Genomic DNA, 20,176 nt, shown 5'->3' with positions numbered 1-20,176 from the left:
CGCACGTGCTCCCCTTTCCTTTTTACATAGCGCGTTTGCAGGGAAAGCAGGTGACTGTTTTCATGACGATTCATTTACTTCTGGTATTCCATTAACCCATCTCCCAAGAAGATTTTTAGGATTTTTTTTTTGTCCCCCCCCCCCCCTTTTTCTCGCCGAGGCAGAGCGATCAGACGATGAGCCGGGGAGCCTTGGGCTGCCTTCCTACCGGAGCCGTTGCTGCACGCTGTGTACCTCCAGGCAAGTCCCTGAGTATTTCCAAGCCCCAGCTATTCCGATGAGGAAGGGCATGCTGATACATCTCGCTCGCAAGGTCTAAAAGCGGGGTGCAAGCCGTGAACAAACGCGCTTTGGAAATCAGTGAGTTTGGATGGAGAAAGGGAAATTTTTTTTAAAAAAAAAGGTGCATGAAGTGCATCTTTGACAGACGGTCTCCCTCCATGCAGCTACACCACCTGTAGCACGGCCCCAGCTAAACCCCAGAGCCGGTGCTGGCAGGGGAGGCGGTGCGGCCCCGGGGAGGGCGCGGGCTGCGGTGCGTCGGGAAACGCTCCTCGCCCGCAGCACAGCGCGGCCGGGCGGGTCGAGGCCGAGCCGGCAGCCCGCGCCCCTCCGCACCGCAGCGACCTGGCCCCAAAGGCCCCGCTTCCCGCTCCGGGCCGCCGAGGGCCGCCGGGCACCGCGCTGCTGCTGACATTTCCGCCTGCAAGTGCCCAGCCAATTGGCGGGGCCGGGCGGCGAGCTGGAGCGACGACACATGAAATATGATGATTTTTCTGCTGAGGAGGAGGAGGAGGAGGAGGAGGAGGAGGAGGAGGAGGGCGGGGGGGGGGGGAGGAAGAGGGAGGGAGGACCGCTCGCTCTCCCAATGGTTTCCCTGCCAGGGGCCGCGCGGAGGAGCGGCCGCGGGAGCGCGGCGGGTGCCCAGCGCAGCCCCCCGGGGATGGCCCCGCGCTCGCCGGCCGCCGAGCAGCAGGACGCGGTCGCCACGCAGGTGGGCCGGGCCCCGGCGGCACCGCAGCGGCCGGCGGCGGCGGGACGGGACGGGACGGGACGGGGCGGGACGGGGCGGGCGGCTGCCGCGGGGCGCCCCGCTCCCCGCTCCCCGCTCCCCGCTCCCCGCTGTATCGCCGCGCCGGGGCTGCGCGCTTAAAACTTTGCGCCGCAGTTTGCTGGGAAGCACTTGACAGAGCTCCTCGCTGCGTGACATTAACCCCCTCACGCCGCGGGCTGGGGCAGAAACTGTTAACAGCGAGAATTCACTTGCAAGCAATTTAACCCTGATAAGCAGCGGCTGTATAATTGTGCGAACTGCAACTAGCAGCTATTCATTTCTGTAATGACTGTGCATTTATCCAAGAGCCGAGTGGCAAGTTTTCAGTTTATTATTATTACCCAAAAGGGGGGGGGGGAATCTTATTGCAATAATATTCACAAAGAAAGACGGCTAGGGCAAACCATACCCCTCCCCGCTGTTTCGGTGCTGCAGCTGATCCTTAGTTATTAATCTATTTGCGCGGCGAGTGACAGTTCTCCCGAAGTGATAATTGGTGTACTGTATCTTTAAAAGGTTAAAACCCTTTTCAAAAAGGCCTAGACTCATAGTGGGAAAAGACAAGAGAGGCTTTGGCTGGCTTTGGATCCAGAAAACAGCTGCTGATTAGAGTCTGCGTCTTCAGGCTGAATTTATTACATATTTTTCAGCAGCAGGGATTCTAGGAGGAAGCTTCCGTTTGGGTTTCTTGATCGCCGTTTATTTTTATTCAGAGGAATAACAGAGGAAGGATTTGTTCCGGCTGGAGCATGCTCACAACCTGCAAGATCTCCCATTATTAAACTGCCTAGTTTGGGGCTTTAATGTACATTTTTTTATTATTATTTTAATAGCGTTATTATTATTTGGCAGCGTGCATCCGATTTTTTTCCCCCTGATTTATTTTGAAAGGAAGCTGATCTCGTAATGAGCTTTCTCCTTCCTTACTTGAAACAGGTGCTAATGAAAGAATGCAAATAGCACTGGCTGAGCCGAACATATCATAAAGAAGGGAACAGTCACCGATCCGAAACAGCGGGGGATCTGCCGGCCGTCACCCAGCAAAGGTAGGCACCGCGGCTCCTTTTCTTTTTTTTCCTTTTTTTTGTTCTCTGCGGGTGTTATTTGCAAGCAGGGTATTTTTTTTTGCGCTGTTCCCGCGGTTGTAGGGGCGAGATTCCATTTTGCCTGCGCTTTCCTTCCCGAAAGGTGTCAGGTTGCCGGCGAGCGTCTCTGCGCGCCGAGTGCGTGTGCGGGGCTGCGTGCGCCCCAGCGACGGGCCAGCACCCCGAGCCCGAGGTAACCTCAGCGGTGTCAATCAGGGCGCATCCAGCGCCTAACCCTGCCCGCTGCTCCCGGCCGCCTAATGAGCTCGGGCTGTCGCATGCATTTATCGTTGGCTGACGGCAACTTGGGTTCTCTTCTCCGCGCGGGTGGAGGGTTTTGCTCGTGGGAGGCTGGCTGGCGGAGGTGGGAGCAAAACGCTGTGTGTATATATACGTGTGTATGTGTTAGTGAAGTGCAAGCTCGCCATGGCGTGCAATGGGCCGCTCGCTGCCTTCGGGCGCCCCGGCCGTGGCACTGGGTGCAGGCGGTTGCGCTGCTCCGTGGGGAGCCCCACGCGCCCCGGCCAGCATCGCGCCGGCCCCGCAGGTGATGCCGGGTGCGTGTGCCGAGGCCCTGCTCCCTTTCCCGGCTTGGTTTCGTATTCCCTGCTGAACGCCAGCAGCTGTTAGTCGATGCTACAGCGCACGTATATTAAAATCAAAATCATTTTCACAGATGCATTTCTGCCTGTAGCCCCAGCACGGGCTTTCTCTTTCTCAGCCTGCCTGATTTTTATTTGCGTGCGTTCGGTGCCGGTGCTCGGATGCTGCCGCCGGAGGCCCGTCCTTCGCGGCGAGCGCCGGTTCTCCTCCGTTTTGGCGGGCTGTCGATGCGGACGCAGGTGAAGGAGCCTGCAGATGGCTCACAGCAACCTCCTGCAGTACCTGCCTGTGGCTGCCGCCTGCGCCGGGGATTTTCGGCTGGGCTGCGCCGAGCTGCAAGGCTGCACTTGCAGCAGGGACTGCAGTGGCCTCTCGGAGGGCTCAGCTCTGCCCTCGTTGCCATCGTCCCTTTGCTTCGGTCTTACGAGCCTCCGAGGGCAAAAATTAGCTTTTTGTCTGGAAGTTGGGATTTCAATCTCGGTGTTTTTAAGTGCATTTGGGAGCAGCGTATTTCTCTCCTTCCCTGTGTGCGTGTGTGAGGTGTCTGTAGCTTCTGCCTGGCTACGAAGGAAAGGGTCTGCAAAAAGTTTACGCTGGATTAACGGTGCAAGCCAAGAGTGGGCAGCACATGAAATAAAATAATTATTTCATAAAAACAACCCCTTGAGGCTTCCTAGAAAGAGAACCGGTGAATATCTAATCTGACAGATATAAAGTAATCAGAACTGAATATGCTGCGCCTCCCTCTCCCCCCCCTTTTTTTTCCCACAAGCAGATAATTTTTAATTAAGAGTTTGTGATGTGGGGTGAATCCAGGAGAATTTCATTAAAACGTGCTTTTGACCCAGTGGCTGAGTGGATACGGGAATACTCCTCGAAGCCTGTGGGTTTTTTTTCTTTTTTTTTCTTTTCTTTTTTTTTTTTCCTCCATGTATGTACTCATCATGGATGTGGTAGCTGTCAGGGAGGTCCCTGTCGCTGGGCCTTTACCTTGTCCCCGCATGGGGACTTTGCAGCACACGCGAGTGCAGACACTTTGCCTGCCTTTCCCTTTCACCCTGGTCTTCCAGAAATGGCAAATACGAATGCAGACGTGAACTCGGGTCCTTCCAACTCCGGGCTTTGCAGCCAGGAGAAAGGGGGTATTCCCCCAAATCGTCCTGCCGGTGACTCTTGGCTTGGGTTGCAGTGGGGCAACATGGTCCTGCGAGGAGGAGTCTTTCTCGCTGGTTCTACTGCTGGGTCAATGAACCTGGGGGCCCAACACTGCTGCTTGATTATTATTTTTTATTTTATTTTATTTTTTTGAGAAAGATTTGTTTCTATTCAAGAGGATGCCAATTCTCCCAGCTGTAATAAAACTGGGGAGGAGGGAGGAAGGGAGAACTTTATTTATTTATTTTGGCGGGCCTGCTTGTTCTACTTGTTTTATGGAAGCGGTACCATGTAGGAGATCGCCGTCTTGTTTCCAGTCCTGAGGTTTCGCTCGGCTCGGATTGGCGGCGGTTGTCTGTGCTGGTGAGAAACACTTGGGATGAGAAACCTCCAGAGAAAGCCCAAGCGGGTGATTAAGGAGGGGGGAGGACAGGAAGGTGGCGTTTTTCCTCCTGAATCATCTCAGACACGTTGCCTCATCACGGTGTGGGGCATGGGCTCCAGCTCTGCTCTGTCTGGGGGTCACGAGGGCCTGGCCCAAATCCTCCTTCCTGGCGGTTTTAGCAAGACTCAATGAATTTTGTGTTTTCTTGGTTTTAGCAGGACTCAGTGAATTTTGTGTTTTGTTACGCGTGTACGCGCCGGTGCTGCGAAACATCTAGCTTGTTCCACTGCAGAAGTGGTTGCACTTGAGTAATGTGTGTAGTTACCCTTTTATGAAGTCTCTGTAATACTTCGGGACCAATGGGAGTTAGTGGCCCTGCATAAATCTGACTTTTATTCTTTCATCAACTTCTGAGAAAGGGAAGTGAAAAACAAGAGCAAGGCTATGACTCTCAGAGGCACCAGGACCCTGGTCACTGAACGGTATCAGGCTCTCAAAGGAAGCTGTTAATTATTTTGCTTGAAACAGTTGTAAAACTCCTGTAAATTCACATGACATGCAAGTCCATGGTTTTCAAATGGTTCTCAAGCATCTCTTCTCATTTCTGGAAAAGCTTGTAGCCCTCCTGTTCAATAGAGTTGTGTAAATGGAGATATTATCTGGGAAAACTGAGACAGTTGTAGATGGGCCAAGAGGTTTTAATGGACCCCTCGAGAAGCCCGGGTTTAGAGTGCTTTAAAGGCCTTCTCCTCATTGTGTATGCATTAGCATAGTTCTGGTTTTCCACCTGGCCCTGGGTTGGTCCAGCAATTACCAGAAATCTCAGCTATCTTTATTCATGATGCGAAGCTGGTGAGGAAGGGACCAGTGCCAGGAGAACAGTAATACAATATTGACCTAAAACCATCATTTTTAATTGGACCAGCTGGGAGCAAGTCTCTCTCCCTTGTGCTGGTAGAAGTGAAAACCACTCTAGTCTTGTTTGTGGCTAAAAAATATCTCCTTTTTCCATGTAACAGCTAAATATCTGCAGCTGGTTCCGCCGAGACAGACATGTAACCTTGGTTAGTATGGATGCACCGAGGAATAGTACATCCCAGCACATTTATTTATTTGATGGTTTATATGTGCACATAGTTCTATGAAGAGGGATTGGTTGAAGGCTGTTTGTTGCTTATCCGTATGTAACCATACTCTTGACCTCATTGTAAAAGGGATGTCAGAATTCATAGCCCAAATCTCTTCATTTAGTTCTTTAAAAAGCTCGGAAACTTTTGTGCCAAGAATGGAAACGTACCAGCTATGTAAGTCATGTATTTGCTCAACTCTGATCTCAGTGGTTAACTGAGGTGGGGGGAAGAAAGTAGCATGGCCTCTTTTGTTCCCATTTAACCTTCGTGCTTCTTTCTTTTTCTTCTACGTGGGAAATGGGGAGGAGGGAAGGGGAGTCGTTTGGCCAAGATCTCAGTGTGAGTCCCTGGCAGAATGAAAGTAGAAGTAACAAGTTTTGACTTTAAGCTCCAACTGCAGACAACAGTGCTCGCTTTTTTTAGATGACTGAGTATTTGCTGGGCAGACACCAGTGCCATAGGAAAATGCATGGGGCAGTGTATTTTATTGTATAGATGACGGTTATTGTTTGAAGGATGAGTAATCCTGGCTCCTGATAAGTTCCAGAGCAGCCCTGTGAGGTCCAGGCTGTCTGGAGGTGAACGCTGGACCGGTTGCTATTACCCATGGCTAGAGTAACTTAACTGGTCGAATTGCCCACAGCAGCATGGCCATGGGGACCAGCATGATCTTGGAGAGCTGCGGTTCAAAATCCTCGCTGGGAAGGGCCGCGGGACGCTCCGTGTCCCCTGGGGCGCGGAGGGGAGGGCAGCCCCGAAATCGTCGCGGGGGTGAGGCCCCAGGAGTCCAGCCGCTGGCCCCAGCGTGGAGCTGGGCTGGACGTGTGGACAGTCTAACGACTCTGACCCTAACGATCCCTGCTGACGTGCCTCTTCCTGCAGCTGGGGAGAGGATGGTCCCATAGCCCTGCTTGCTTGTTGCTGGCCGGGGACTCCCGCTTGCGAATCCTCTGTGGTTTGACCTTCCGATGGGTTGTGCTTATCCCAGCCTCAAGTGTCCCAACTTTTTCACAGCTTGGACAAAACCGTAATGGAGACACTGGCTCCTGGTCGCTCCACTCCCATGCGCGTTCCCATCACCGCCTGGCAGCTCTGGCAGTTGTTGATGTGAAATCCCGGTAACTGGGACGCTGGGAGATCTTTTAAAGGAGCTTGGTCAATAAAATCTGGTCGAAGAGAAGGAGCTGCGGGTGCCGCGTCTCCGGAGAAAGGGCTCAGGGCTGCTGCTGACTCACGGCCCTGGTTTGGGGGCTGCCAGCAAAAAGAAATGAGTAAATCCTGATGTAACATGTAATTTGCTGAAAATAAGTCACCGCAGGATTTATTATTCTCTTAAAGTGCTAGTGACAAAGGCAAACTCCCCTCATGATGATGTTCTCTGAGATCATCTTGGACAAGTCCTTCAAAATATTCCTGTGTTACAAAGAAAACTTTTAACCCCCTTTTACAGTTGCCATTAGAATTTTAGCATATTTTACGTGTCCCAGTGGGTGTTACTGCCAAATGGTCAATTTGAAATCAAAATGTCTAGCAAGTTTGAAATAATCAAAAGGAAAATTGATAAAGAAGTTTGATCTGAGCTCATAGGAACTTTTAAATAAATGTTCATGTGCAGAAGAACACATTCCAGAGACAGTCCCAGCTGTGCAAACACTGTTCCTATCTCAAGCCCAGTCCCTCTTACCTGCTTCCGTCCTGTGTAATTTGTATTTCAAAGGAGAGTTTCAGATTCCCACAAGCCGTTTCCAGCTCACCTGTGTGTTTTAGTCTGCAGAAACAAATTCTTCAGCCTTCGTCTCTCTATGGCCTCTACCTGATTCTGTGTTGCCTATTACAGTAGTAATTTCATGTATCATCCCATTCTGACATGCTGTTTTCAGTTGCTTTTAACAGATTTTTCACACCGATTTTTTTTTTTTTTTTTTGGTCCTGGCATCATAGCAAATTTTATGGCACAATGAAAATTTCTGAGCAAACAGGTTGTTTCTCGTTGGCTCCACATTGCTAATGGCTGCTCAGAAAGTGTGGCCAGTTTTCTTAATGCCTTTTGAAACCTATCTACTGTAGTGAATCAATTGCTAGATATGAGTAGTCCATACCAAGGAAGTCACATACCTGCACAGCAGGAACCACTCCAGAAAGCATAGGCAGTGTCTATGTTACTGATAGCTGCACTGGATTATGACTTTGATTAATTCATTGGGCTGTAATTTTATGCAGTGGAAAAAACATCGGATGCCGGGCAAAGTGAAGGACCTGTACTGTGCACTCACAGCAAATTGAAGGAAAATATTTAGAGTGGCTCCCTGTCTCCAAAGAAGGTGGGCTCTCATGCCAAGCAGGCAAGTAGGGAGGCTGTGTGGGTCAGACCACCCACGTAAAAATTGATGATCTTGGGCCAGCTTCAAAAGTGATAAGGTGTGCTAGTCTGTGTGTGAGCTGTGTGAAGGCACAGTCATCAGAGGCTTAGCTGCAGAGTTGGTTTTTTATTTTTTAATATATAAGGTAACAAATGGAAGAGATTATATAGGCAAGCGAGTTGCTTTTTGGAGTGCTGAAAATATACTTGCTTGGTTTGGCTTACAGTGAGAGTGAAGGACATGCTTTTCAGTTTGGGTAGAGAAGATACTCTTTTACTCCTCGGTTACCCTGTGGATTAGCAACCAACGGGATTTATTCTTCCATCGTGAAGCCGCGACAGAGAAGGGACTCGGAGGCAAAAGTCCCGTTGAACGTTGCGCTCCTAAGTCACGTAGCCACGGTGTAAAATTATTCGTCGTCCTCCCTCCTCTCCACACTCGCGTGTTTGCCAAGAGGCAGACGTTCGTGCTCTCCAAATGGGCCGGCTGCCACTGAGCGCGTCCGGAGCACGGCCATGGTTGGGTTGACGTTTCCCAAGCTCTCCTGTGGATTCCCTGCGTTACAGGCAGTTTCGTACAAGAAAGACTCCTTGTTTCTGTTTTTGCAGAAGTGTATCGCCCTGTAAGGCAAAAATTTTGTTTCTTAGCTTAAGTCCTCATTGGCAACTCGGCAAGTGTCAATGCTGTGAGTATTTGTGTGACACAGATGTGGGTGGTGCTCTGTTGAGAAGGAAAGTGCATGATCCTGCCCAGGAGACCTTACTCACCTACGTACGGGTATGACTATTCTGGGCTGGATACTGGGAAAATATAAAAGTAAATAGTGTAAGAGGCTCAGTTTGATTAGTTTTTCTGGCACAAGACCCCTGGCATGACCTTCAGCCTGACGCTTACTTTCTGTACCTCCATCTTCCATCAGTAAACGGGACAATTTCTCTCTCATAATTAACTTTCCCTTCACTTAGGGAAGGGGCTGTATCTCTTCCTGTTTTTATGCAGGGTCTGGCATCGTGGGACCCTGACTGTGGTGGAGATTTCGAGGCGCTCTGTAACGCAGAGTGGATTATAAAAATAGAAAGGAGATGCCCTTCAGTGAGTTGTGCAAAGAGGGTTTGCTTTCGCAGTCCAGAGCTGGCAGTGCAGCTGGTTGAAAGGGGCTTTATTTTGAAGCGGGACACGAAACAGAAGGATGGGTTGTGTAGGTGGGGGTGCTGCGTGGAAGAGTGCCACACTCGCTTCACCTCTTATTTTTAGCATTTGTATTTCCATGCTCCTTTCTTTCTTTTTTTTTTTTTTCACTACTCCTGCATGATCTGGCAGAGATCTATGGTCCTACGAGGTGATTATTAGAGTAAATGCAAATACTGTAAATAACACTTGAAAGTGTTCTGGACAACAAACTTAAATAGAGAACACCAGGAAGCTAGCTAAAGTCCCAGACTTTAGCTGGAATTTGGCTTATTAATGCAGGAGTGGAACACATTATGATAGGGCTATATAAAAGCTCTGTGATTTGTATGCCTGCAGCCGGCAGGACCTACAGTCCTTTTGCCATCTGAAGTGTTGGGGTGCTACGAGAAGCTCCTCTTCGGGCTCTGCTGGTGGCTCAGGACACGTTCCCTGGTGGCTGAATCAGCTCATCGGTTCTGCCACCGCTCTGACGCTGACTTGCTTGAGACGAGGCGCACCACTTCACAGCTCTGTCTGCTGGTGTGACGTTACCTCTCTTATGAAGACTTTTGCAATAATAACCCTCAGATAGTAGAGGAGTCTAAGGAAGCTGTAATTAGGCTGCATCCACTGGCATTTTGGACTTTGTTTTGGGATGCCCTGTATGCTTCTGAGGCACGAAGACCCGTGCGGTCTGTGCCCGCCCGTTCCTCCTAGAGAAAAGGTTGGGTTAATTGAAAAATCAAGAGGCTAATTTTCTCAGCTAACTGTACATAATGGGTTTCTGTTGCTTCTGTTGCTATTTCCGTCAGCATTTATGTGTTTCTTCACAGTCGTTTGGATTTTGCTCAGCGTTTGCCATCGCAAAAGCTGCTCAGGGACTGAAGCTGTTTGTGAGGAAGCATAGTCCCAAGTCAAAAATATATATTGGGATAAAAATCTTAGGTATCAGAACTGTCGTTTGGTTTTCCATGACTCAGTAACCCTAAAAATCAACCTGGTGCTCAGCAGTGAAATGCAATGGTAGAAGGGGAGAGAGGAAGCCTACATTAATATCACACTAAGGTTGCAAAGTTAAGCAACCGAAAGATGGAGTAAGGAAGTGTTTGGACTGAATATGCAATCCTAACTTCCCTTTGTCTGGGCAGTGTTGATCAGATAGAATGCAATCTTGCGTTCTTTACAACTTCCAATAAATAGATATTTAAGATAAGCTTGATCATGTTAATTAAAGACTTTTGACACATGGCCAGATGCTCTGCCTTTATGTTTGTGTAAATGAGAGCAGAGAGTGGCTGTGTATCACAGTGCCTGCGTTCAAGTGGCTAAAAAAAAAAAAGGCTCTTTGTCCAAATAACTGCATTTTCTGCATCTAGATGGCACAGAGGGACGGGACTGTCCCCTCCACAGGGCTGAAAGGGAAACTGAAAATTATAATTGTGTGCCTAACTGGCTAAATGAGACAAGATCTGTTTTTGCAACTGTTTATAAAAGGTGTGCCCTTAAGCGGGAGGGTTACCCTGATTTTCCAGACGGTGTTTCGGGAAGGAAATTCAAGCTGCCCAAGGGATGGGTGGTGACTCCATCCTTGCGGTCGAGCGCTGTTCTCCAGGAGCAGTGGCTGCGCTTTGCTCGGGGCTCCTCTTCTCGGAGGCCCGGTGAGACCCATCCGGGGCAGGAGCGAAGGGGTCGGGGCCGCGGGTGGTACCCCGAGCGGGCCAGCAGCAGCGGTCGGCCGTCGTGGAGCTGGAGCGGGAGCAGCGCGTGCGTGGTGCCGTGCTCGCGTGGACGGAGGAGGGAGCTTTGCACCCAGGCTTGGCCACACCTGCGGGAAAGGAGCTGAGATGAGCGCGTCTTGCAGCTAGGAGCTCTGCACCCCGGCAGGATGGGGCTTGGGCGTGCTCCTTACTGAAACCTATTTCAGCGGGGATGGTTGCATGCTGAAAAGATCCAGCCTAGCAGCCTGGGACCTGTCCTGGACATCATGCGCTAGGATTCAAGCCTTGCCTTCAATCCTAAAGTATTGCTGAAGGTAAGCGCCTGCATGGCTGGTGGCATCTTGTTGTTTGGCTTTCCTGTCACCCCAAGGGAACCTTCGATTTCCTATAACCAAAGAAACCTGTTGGCCTGCAAACGCATATAATCCGAAGAGGAGTGTGACAAGGGATACTATATGTCGTTTGTACAAATCTGGAAATAAGAGTATCGGAAAGGGGGAGAGGAGGGCTGGATTTACGGGTTTTACGTAGCTATTATGCTCTCTACTGTTGATTGCTGAGCAGGGAGGCATGGCTGCGTTAAGTTCCTTTATGTGTAATTTCCTATGGCTTTTTTTCTTTAAGAGGTAAGAGAAGAGTTAGTTATTTAGCTAGGATGTACTGCTCGTGAAACACCAACTTATGCCAACAGGAATCGCCTGTAAACTGTGTGTTTGTAGATTTAGAAATGATCGACTCTGACTTCTAGTGTTGCAAAAAAAAAAAATTTATTCTTGTGTACATATTTCTGTATTTGTGCCATATTAAAATGAATAAAATGGTACGACCATCTTGAGCGCCTGGTAAACAACCCAACTTGCTTTTGGGGAATGTTTTTTAGCAGTCTAAACCTTTTTTAAAACCTTAAAGCTGCATAAGCAGCTTAAACCAATCTAAAGCCTTAGATCATTTTAAACAGCTTGTGCCAATATAAGGACTTAGATTATCTTAAATACCTTAAAGAGATCTAAAGCTTTAGTAAAAGAATTTGGCCAATCTCAGATTTGGGGTTTTTTGATTGATTTCACAGGTAGAGTGGACACCACTGGGTGACTCTACCCAACCAGTTCTGATTAGAAGATGCCCTGGTTTTCTGCTTATTCTGATTCTTACATTTGAGATATCTGAAGCATGGATAAGTGAATATGGAGGTAAAATCAGAATCCATAACCTTAACTCTGCCCTCTTTGTGCTTATGTTTATGATCATCTGTCATTCCTGTACGTGGCCCTGGGTTATTTTGGCTAAATAACTATCTAATTTTCAGGAAAAAATGAATTCTGTTACATCATGGTCACACCCTCATTATTCTTCGAAAAACCTCAAAGTGCCCTTTGCAGTTTGGATTCTTACAACTTGCTCATATAACTTTGAAAAGCCCATCTTAAGATGTGGTGGCTTAATTAAGCCTCTTTAAAAATACGTATATAAATGGAGGAATGAGTCCAGACTGCAACTTATGTTAATTTGGACATTTTCTAATTATTAGCTGCTTTTCTCTACAGCATCCTCCTGGTGATAATGTGGGGTCTAATTCCTCCTTCATTTTGCAAGGAAAAATGGCCAGTGAGTCAGTTCGGAGAGTCGGGGGCTTTTGTTTTTCCTTAATTTAAATTAGATATAGTTTACATCCACACCAGCCAGTCCCGAAAGGCTCAGCCTGCTTGTATTTGCCTTCCCTTCGAGCGCTGCGGCACTGAAGTTTTTCCGCTCCTATCAAAAACCGAAGTTGCAGCATCCCTGGGAAATTTTTTTTTTTTTTTTTTGGAAGATACGCCAGGCGTAATGCTGCGGCCTGAGCTAGACTTGGTCTAATTTTCCGCTCGAGCTTCTCGTGGAGGCAGGGAGCCGACCTGCCTCTCCCGTGCCGAGCTCGCGGGTGGGGGCTGCAGTCCGCGCACCGGGGCGGCTTCCCCTCCCTCCCCACCCGAGCCGCAGTCTCCTGGGCAGTGAATCAGCGTTTCGGCAGTTTGGGCGATTACGTTGCTCAAATCCCCTTCGCGCCACTGTCGTTTTGGCCGTTCAGAGGGAAATTTATCTTTATTGCGAGCACCGTGGCAAAGGCAGTTTATATTAAAACATGTGTTTTTCCCTGACAATGCATGCAAATTAGCATTAACTTTACGCTCTGTTCACAATTACGGTCTATAATGGTAGTATTGGAAGAGAACCAAATGAATTGGAAACGAAAATGTGACAGTTCACAGAGAAGACTAAAATGCAAGCAAACCTGGCATCTCCGTTCGTCATCCTCATGAGCTCTGCCACGTGCAGTATCTGCTCTTCAATCTGTGCTACATGTCATTAGCACAGACACACACAGATCTCTGACATTAAGAGAAGAAAGTATTTTAGGACTTTCAATTACACTAACTGTTTTAACGTGCAAGAAACTTTAGAAAACAACAAAAAAGAGTTTCAGTTTCATTTTTAGAAATATGACTCTCTTTCAGGCCCAAATGTTAGATTGCTAATTCCGGTTGTTCACACTGCAGCTGCTAATAAGTTCTGGGCTCCTGCATTTTATTCACTTAATGTAGTGAGTATTTGGAGAAATAGTGGGTGAGTGCTTGCTTGAAGGTGAATAGTTTTTTTTTTTTTCTTTTGGTCTGCCAAGCTCTGAATTCTCTTGCAGATAGTATCATTCCTGCTTAGAGCAGGAAGCTGGAATGCTACTTAGTATCTGTGAGACTATCTGGTGGAAAAATCTGGGATTTTACAAAACACCTATTTTTTTTCCTTAAACTAACAGAAAACAGCATAAAATAAGTACTTCCAGAAATTCCTTGGGGTTACACAATGCCGGAGATTTCGGTCCAAACCTGGCCGCTTGGGCGGCTTACCATGGATGCAGCTCTCGAGTACCTAATAAATATAGTGCCTTTCCTTTTTTAGGATATCTAGCCCAAGGAGTTCAGGATTAAGTTTGCTAGTAATGTAAACACATTGCAGCTGGGTAAACCGCAGCTGCATCAGGGCAGAGAGCAGAGCAGCCTTCTAAATCTGTTTCTTCTTTTTTTCCTCTCTTTTTTTTTTTCTTTTTCCTTTTCCCTTCTGACTGACTTCCCCCAGCTATAGTCTGGCAACTGGCACCGGTTTTGATCGTGCATGTGCTGCAGAGCAGTGGGTCTGTGCACCTCCGATCTCCGTGCGCTTGTCTGCGCCGATGGACTGCAGCGTGCCGGTCGCGGCTGGTGCTGCTTCTCGCGGTGGAGCTGGGCAGGAACAAGCACGGCTTGCGGAGCTGAGCATTTGTTGCCTCCCGTGAAAACCCACGGAGCACCTGCTTCCTCGCTAGTGACAGCTTGGTGCGATGGCTTTTTTACCCAGCTTACCCAATTTTACTTTTTTTTACCCTCGATCGCAGCTCTGCATGCTTCCAGGCACCCTCTATAGCCACCTCTTACCCTCGAAAAGGCACCCATCCCGTTTTCTGTGCCATTCATAGAAATGCAACAAGAGAAACAATTTTCTAAAGCTGGTTCTAACAGGAAAAACACGTAAAAGAACTTTTTCTCCCCTCAGGGATGATTTTAGTCTCCTCTCCTAGTTACTAGGTGACCAACACACTATGCATCCCCTGCTACCCCAGTTGCAAAGAGCCCCGCTGTGCACAGTGTAGCAGGAACCTGGGGGGCAGAGGGACAGAGCTGCGGATACCCCGACGTCCCCAGGTTGGACCTGTCCAAAGCAGAAATAAGTTTGTTCATCCAGGCAGGCTGCAGCGGGACAAACAAGTCGGCATTAATCCACCCAGCAATTGCACCTTCGTTGGACGAGGCCCTGATTTCAGGAAGCATCTCCATCCAGGACAGCATTTAAGCGTGTGCTTGCCTGCAAGTGCGTATGTAATTGCAGTCCTGAATAACGCTGTGCTTAATCATATTCCTCAACTCTTTTCTGATTCAGGGCCAGCGTTGGCATCCTGCGGCGTGTGCCGCTGCGTGAAGGGCTGCTGGTGGTGGATGTTGCATCTGTAGCCCCATGTAGTGGGGACGGGAGTTACGTGAGTTATTGTAGTTTAGGAAGTGAGCAGTGTTATTTGCGTAGCAACATATAGGGAAGGAAGCTAGAAGTTGACTGGTGAAGAACAGAAGGTCATCAGTGTTACTGAAGTGGGTGAACCGGTGCATATGGTGAGCTGCTGAGTGATAAAATGTAAAGCATTCATAGCAGCCAAGGATTTGTAACGTCAGTAGATTTGGGTGGGGATTAACGAGCCTTTTCAGCTCTCGGTGACTTGCTGAAACTCTTTAGCTTTGCTCGGCTGGAGACTTAGTCAGCAGCTTGGTGTGTCGGTTCTTAGAAAGCGCCGCAGAGTTGTGTGCGTGTGCGTGCAGGCACAGAGGTGCAGAGAAGGTGGGCGTTCAACCTGGAGGCGGTGAAGGCAGAGCTGAGTTCTAGCGCCTACCTGGACTTGCTGCAAAAATCTGTGCGCAGGAGTGAAAGGTGAAGGCAGAAGACTTCCAAGATTACCTTAAACTCCCTTTTCTCCATACTAAAACCTGGGAATTTTTGTGTGCTCTGTACCGGGAGCAACAGCAGGATGTCCTGAGGGAGGTGTCGGGGACCCACGCTGTGAACAGCAATGTGTCCAAGCCCCAGCCACGGGCATCTTGGCAATACACTTGCCTTCCTTCCCTTTCCTGGTGCCACTGACAGCTTTCCTTACGGCTGTGTGCAGCCCAAATGCAGCATTACGTGAGATGTGCTAATGCTGCAACCGCCGTGCCTCGTGTGCTCACTGAAGTACCTCCAGGCATGGGATGGTGCCATCTCCTAAACAGCACGGCATGGCAGCTAACATCCTCGTTGGTCTTGGGGACTGAGGATTACCCCCGATGTGTCTGTAGGTCCCGGTACAAGTCAGCACACCTCACTGTTTTTCTGGGAAGCCTGTTGTTGACCCCATGATGTTTTTTGGAAGCTAGATGGACTCATTAATGCTACGACAAGGATGAAAAGCTCATCAGACGCAGGGTCAGGTGGCAAGCCTGGTGTCCTCCGTGGGGTTGGAGAGAATTGTATTGCATTGTGTCATCCTTCCTATATGAAGAAGAATGGTGTATTTTATGGCTGGCCATGTTTCACGAGGCCCAGTATGTTGGGTCAATGTACCAGAAGGGTCGTCTAAGACACTGTGTCAGAAGTGACTCCTCTCACTGGTGTTTGGCTGTGGGGAATTAGCAGAACTGACAAATTCCCAAAGTTACTGGGCCAGAGATGAACCTGAGAGCAAGCGGGCACAAATTAATGGGAGGTTTGGGCATGTCAGGAATTTAGGTGGAGTTTTTTATGCAGAGAGGTCGGTGTGTGAACCAAATTGCAGTGGGAACAATTAATATAAATTATTTTTAAAAGTGCTTGGACGTTAAGGACAAACGCAAAGATTACAGCTGATAACTTCAAAGACCAAAATCACTCCATTTGCATTTGATGTCAGGGGAAAGAACATTACCTGCACATTTCATCTGGAAAGGAGTAGACTTGGGGAGCATGTGAGGATTTGAAGTCTGAAGGGAGACTGTTTGGATTGCCTCTTTATGCTGTTTCATAATACTGGGACAAAGAGGTCACCCTATGTCACTAATGGGCAGCACATTTAGAGGCAGTGAAAGGAAATACCTCAGACAGCATGATGCCAATGCACGGGATTCATTGCAGGAGGAAGAGAGATGAGACAGGAGATGCACGTCCAGTGGGGCCGGGCGAACATTCACGCTGGGATCAGGCCTCATCTGGTCATCTGCCCTGCGATGTGGTCTGGAGTGCAAAGCGGAGACTCAGCAGCCCCTGTGTTTTAGAGGTTAGATGAGTTGCTGCAAACACCAGGGGAGGGTTTAATCCCGAAGGGTGTATGGAGGCAAATGCTGGTCGGGCATGCCGTGTTTCACCTTCCTCCACTACTTGGTGCTGCCTCCAGGAGGAACCAAGCTGGTGGATCTGTGCAGCATCCCTCTGCTTGCCTGACCCTCCACTTCCCTTTTTGCAGAGAGCAGGGATGTAACTAGGGTGAGAGCTGGCCTTGGTTTTCTTCCAATTTCTGTCGCACTCTTTTGGGGTTGAGAGCAGGAGGAGCTCAGATCCTTCAGCGGTAGCGGGGAGGGTATGGAGGAACCCAGAGCAATAAGTTGCATGCTAAAACCCATCCGTGGAATCGGGAGCCCACATGGTGCCTCTGCACCGCTGTGACCTCAGTTGCACGGCAGTGCCTTGCAGGATCGGGGCCATCTGTGAAATGGCTCTGGATGCCACTGCTGCTGCTCTTGCTCGGATCTGAGCTTCCCTGTTTCTGGGCGGGTGGCCTGGACCACGGCACCTGGCAGAGGGCTCTGAGCACGCCTGGCTCCTCTCGTTAAGCTTCGTTTGCTTTCAGCGTGGTCCTGTTCGTTGCCACGGCAGCAGCAAGTTACATGATGATTCGGGAGCTCTGCATTCAGGAGCTGACTTTGCTCCGTGGGCTCAGGGCCAGGGAGGATTTAGGTGAACCGAGGGTTTTGGCCAAGGGGGAATGACGTGACCCACAGGAGCCCAGCAAGCGCCAGGACGAGTGACCCCGCGTAGCATCCTGGTAGGATGGGTGCCAAAAAAGGCCCTGGAGGCTGCAGGCAGTGCGAGGAGGGACACAAGCAAGCGGCAGCAGATGTTGCTACCATCAGTCCTTCCACGAAGAGGATTAGGCAAGCTGGGAGGGCATCTACCCCAGCTGGGCACAGCTGCAGCCGAGCGCCTGGTGCAAGAAGCTGCAATCGTGAACTACCCTAGTTAAGAGTTTGAAGAGTCTTAAATCGCCCCCATGCCTTGAATACCTCAAATTGTCTTTGCCGCCCTGACCTTTGCTTTCGAGAATGTCTTTAGCCAGTTTCTCAGTGCTAGAGCTGGGACTTGAGGACAGGATGAAATGAGAAGTATGACCCTGCAGGAAGCAAAGCCCCGAGCACGCGTCTCTGGAGCTGGGTGCAGTCTCGCCCAAGCAGCCGGCCACTGGGATTTATTTCTGAGTAGCAGCATGAGGCAAAATTTGTGATGACATTTATAAAAGCCCTGCTGGCTCTTAGGAAGTATATTGGTGCCGTCAACATGACGGTGAGAATCCTAAGGGAGTCACCCCCTGCGCAGCTGCAATTTAGAAAAGCTTCTGGGTTTCGGTGTTTCCCAAAAACGAAAAAAAAAATGAGAGGGGAGGAAAAGGGGAAGAACCAGCTATGGGCAGATTATTTGCTAGTAAAATAAGGTGTTGGGCTTGGGTCCAACGTGTTTTATGAAATATGGCACCTCACAGCATCCTCCTTTGATTCTCCCAACCTCAGTGGAATTGCTGACATGGGTGATCACTTGGGAAGTGATTTTTTTTTTTGCTTTTTTTTTTTTTTTGGTTTTTCCCAGTCCTGACTTTTGCAGATTTTTTGCATCCTCTTCCCTAGTTATTCATGAAGCCCTGTGGAAATTCCCTGTGATTTCTCATGGGAACGTGGCAAGAGAGGGATTATGTCCATTTTGCAGCTGGCGAGCTGAGGCACAGAGAGGTGAAATGCAGCAGGGAGATGGCTGAGCAAGGAACTGAACTTGCACCCCAGGTTTCCAGCCAAGTTTCCTAACCCAAAGATCCCCTTAGCCTTTCCACAGAGTCAGGACACAAACTGGCCAGTACAAGGCTGATCTCAAAGCTCAGATGTAGTCTCTTTTACCTTTTTTTCGCTATTAGCTTCTATAATGGGAACTTAATACTCTCTGGGCTCTTTGCTGTTCTGCAACCCCCCCCCCCCCCCAAAAAAAAAAAAACTATATCATAGAAGTAACTTCCTCCTACAACAAATAAAATTACACGTCTCTCTTGGTGCAATAGAAATGGTTTGCTTTCCCCCAGCTTCTGCCTTTGCACACTTTCCTTAGGAACGGACTCAAAAGCCTTTAATTATTGACCATGTAACGCAGGGCAGTGTGACATTATTTGTCAGTAATACAATACCGGAGGAACTGCACTCCTCTCTCTCTCTCTAATTTTCCAATAAGCAAATTGAATCATGTGCGGTGTTGTGTTAAACCAGCCCTTTCCTTTGCAGCCTTCCCTACGTGTGCGTGTCGTTTGTGCCTTTGTGATTGCGTGAGTAATTAAATGAGGTTTAACGTGAAGCGCTCACCTCTGCTGGGTGACTCCCCTATTAGCTGGCCTCCCTTGCAAGGAGAATTTATGTTGGTGAAGCTCGGCTATATTATCTCTGCTGTAATGCTGGCCGAAAAAGGTTTTGTGTAGCTTGCATTTTTCCGTGGCCAGCGTGCTTTGTGGAAATGAATTGGAGGTGCATTCAGAGGCAGTCCCGGATTATGCAGTCGAGTAGCCTTTTCATTTGTGTGTGAACTGAGCCTTGAATATTACATGTTTGAGGCTCGCTATCCCTGTTAATTAGGCGGAGACACCTTGTGGTTAGTCCCAGGCAGAAGGCTGAAGCACGTGTCCGTACTGCGTTTAGCCAGCTAAACTGCCATAGGACGTATAGTTCGTGATGGGGTGCTTCGGGGGATGATTTATAGCTGGAGAGTTGAGTGAGTTCAGTGGGATTTTGCTTCTGCGAATACCGGCTGCAGGGCTCCGGCAGCGGAAAGTGATTTTCGGAGATGTTTCCTAAGCCCTTCGGTGCTGATGGTTTGCCCGTCTTTGGAGCAGGCGTGTAAAGAGGGTCGGATGGGAAGCGCAGTATCGACTTTTAAGCGTCTGGAGTTGGATCCAAGTTATGTGACTCTGAATTATGCACAGACATTATTGTTTTCTTAGGACTTACAGGGCGGTATTGCCTGGAGGCCGGATCACACTCATTTTCCAGGCCATCCAGGCATATGGTCAGGGAAAACTTCTCGCCTGCATAACTCAGGACTTAAAACACGGGGCATAACAAGCAGAGGAGAAAAGCAAACAGGAAAAGATAAGGGTTGCAAGGTAACAAACATAGCAGGGCGGACGCTACCTTTAATCATTCAGGATTGCCGGTATTTGAGCGATAAGGGAGAGAGCAGCGCATAAAAATAATACCCGAACCACCTTGCAGCACCGAAATAGGGATGTTATTCTTGCAAACGTAAGGCATCGTTATCCCAAGCTGGGTCAGCTCAGCAGCGGTGGCACCTCTTGGAAGTTTAATCCCGGTACCAAGAAAACCAAGCTGGGCCCTTACGGAAAACAACTGCTTCAGCAGGCTGGAGCCGGTCGAGGAATATTGTTCTCTGCGTGAAGAAAAAGCAAAAACGCTGATGGCGAAGACTCGTGGGGCTGCACAGAAAATTTTCTAGAGACGTTTCGGGGGTCAAAAATAGTTCCGTTTCCTGCAAAAGGTACCTTGTGAGTCAAAGGTTTGACATAACAAGTGAGTTAGTCTCTTTGGATAAATAATTTCTGCCCCTTATACTTTTAATTTGGGATTTTTTTTAAATACTAATGCTTTGTAGAAAATTATCATTTCCCATTTAAACTTCCAGGGGGAA

General features: G+C 48.9%; 1 protein-coding gene across 7 annotated transcripts in view; it reads left to right on the top strand.

Moving 5' to 3' along the window:
- Positions 1-820: 820 nt before the first annotated feature.
- HIVEP3 (HIVEP zinc finger 3) overlaps positions 821-20,176 on the top strand; it is a 282,773-nt gene continuing 263,417 nt past the window's right edge. For 6 of the 7 annotated variants that reach the window (XR_010392644.1, XM_064524926.1, XM_064524927.1 and 3 more), the window contains exons 1-2: positions 821-994; positions 1,991-2,100. The gene's annotated coding sequence lies outside the window, so the exon portion shown is untranslated. Of the gene's footprint in view, positions 995-1,487; positions 2,101-20,176 lie in introns of those variants that run through there. The other variant, XM_064524925.1, reaches the window with a different exon arrangement.

Source organism: Dromaius novaehollandiae, chromosome 23 (genome assembly GCF_036370855.1).
Source record: "Dromaius novaehollandiae isolate bDroNov1 chromosome 23, bDroNov1.hap1, whole genome shotgun sequence".
In the NCBI taxonomy this organism is placed as follows: Eukaryota; Metazoa; Chordata; class Aves; order Casuariiformes; family Dromaiidae; genus Dromaius; species Dromaius novaehollandiae.
This window is presented reverse-complemented; position numbering and strand designations above follow the sequence as displayed.